The following is a 1,900-nucleotide window of genomic DNA, read 5'->3' as shown; positions in this document are numbered from 1 at the left end:
AGACTACTTTTTAGATATTGGTTGTACCATTCTTGATATTGTCATCAATCGATTTAATATTATCAGTCATCAAATTGTCCTTGATATCAGTATAACTCTTCATGTAAGCTTAAGATTAGACCTCTCTCTTTTTTAGTTGTCATGAAATATAATTTATTACTTTAAAATGTTATTATAAATATTTTTTTAATGGCATTTATAAAAAAAGATTATTTAAAAAAATAAAATATCAGACCACTTATAATGGCCCTTTTTGTAAATGCCATTATATAAGGTTCTTAATTTATTGTACCCTAAACTTTCCTTTCCCTTTATCGCCGCCTCCTTCAATTTCCTTCCTCTTCGCAACCCTTGAGCTCAGCAAGCCCTTCTTCCCTCTCCGTAGCAAGCAAGGAGGAGCTCAAGGTTATCCTAAATTTCAGAATGACAGCGAGCGCCAGCCGTGCGAACCGGCCGCCTGCCGGGCGCCTGGCGACGCAGCGATGCCATCGCGTGTCGCCGCACACGAAACGGCCAAGATGCCTTGGACTAACTGTTACAGCACCCGCGCCACCAATGCCATGTTCTTCTTCTTCTTAGAAGGAATCGATCCTCCAAACAGATCCCTAATCCATTGCTAAACTGGGTGGTTTTGATGCGGAAATCTGAAAGAATGCCATGATTTTGATCATTCACTCACAATCCCTAATCAAGCGGTATAAGTTCATTCACGTCTGTATTTTTTAATTGATTATTACTTTGAACAATTGTAAATAATCATATTATAACTTACTATCCTTTTAAATTTATGAAATTTTCCTAATTAGCATAATTCTGAAGCAATTTCATGTGGTCTTTTAGTGTTTAAATGAAGCGCAGTCATACATCCTTGTTCACCGATACCCCAGGATCAGTGATTCAACATGTTGATGGTGAAGATAAAGAATTTTTATATTATGTAAGTAATACACTTCTTTTCATTTGCTTGTGGTCAAGGCCCCATAATTGTTGATGCACTTATGTTTTGAATTTGCCTTTTCTAGATTTTAACTCTTCACCTTGTTTGTTCACTAGCGGAACAATGTCCGGCATGATGCGTCATGAGTAACTCCACTCATATTTGCTGCAATCAAGCTACTCTTTGTTTGATACCTTATTTCAATATATTCTTTTATTAGCTTTAACTCATTCTTAGCTTAATCCTGCAGATTAGTATTCTCTTGCTAGCTGTAATTAGGCTTCAATGATTTTGATCCATCACTGATGTTATTCTGATACTTGGTTAAATTGATTCAGCTATCATTACCAACATAGCAGGTGGTTTTTAAGTTTAGCATTGACTGGTTTGATAGTGGATGTTGTCTTGGCCTTCTTATCCTAAAAGTCTTGCTCCTTCTATCAAAATAAGGGCATAGTTACAAGTCTAGATAACACAGAATAATAATGCAACAAAACAATACTCTTCTTGTTCTTTCTCCTTTATCTTGTAGCATCCAATTTGTCGTAGGCGTATATTAAACTGATCCTATGCTGTAATGGTTTATTTGGAATGTCAAATAGTTAAAGATTGTACAAAGACTGTGATGATTATTTTTCTTGTGATCTACATAATTAGTATTACATTGACACGACCCAACAAGCAATCATGCCAAATAATTAAATGTAAATACAACCAATTTAAATGTGGTTGACACGACCCAACAAGCAATCATGACGACCGGTCATGGCCGGTCTCAAGTCCGGATAAAAGAGGAGTGTTGTATTAGGTTGCCAGCCAGTGTCAAAACTATGACAAATATTCAATAAATAGATCCATTAAATTATTGTGCTAATGCTAGATTGTTCCCCGAAAGGAACGCATTGCAGGGTCTGACTATAACGTCTCGGCATGGACCGCTATATCTCCAGAACTCGAGTGTAG

The 1,900-nt window shown here is 36.5% G+C and overlaps 1 long non-coding RNA gene across 2 annotated transcripts; it reads left to right on the top strand.

Moving 5' to 3' along the window:
- Window positions 1-310: 310 nt before the first annotated feature.
- LOC122039733 lies at window positions 311-1,551 on the top strand. 2 transcript variants are annotated; one of them, XR_006128356.1, is made up of 3 exons: window positions 311-695; window positions 841-937; window positions 1,023-1,551. It is a non-coding gene; the product is annotated as an uncharacterized LOC122039733 (long non-coding RNA). The 2 variants fall into 2 exon arrangements; XR_006128355.1 differs by having other exon boundaries at window positions 841-1,551.
- Window positions 1,552-1,900: the final 349 nt, after the last annotated feature.

Source organism: Zingiber officinale, chromosome 2A, assembly GCF_018446385.1.
Source record: "Zingiber officinale cultivar Zhangliang chromosome 2A, Zo_v1.1, whole genome shotgun sequence".
In the NCBI taxonomy this organism is placed as follows: Eukaryota; Viridiplantae; Streptophyta; class Magnoliopsida; order Zingiberales; family Zingiberaceae; genus Zingiber; species Zingiber officinale.
Note: the sequence above shows the minus strand (reverse complement) of the source record. Positions and strands in the feature narration are given on the sequence as shown.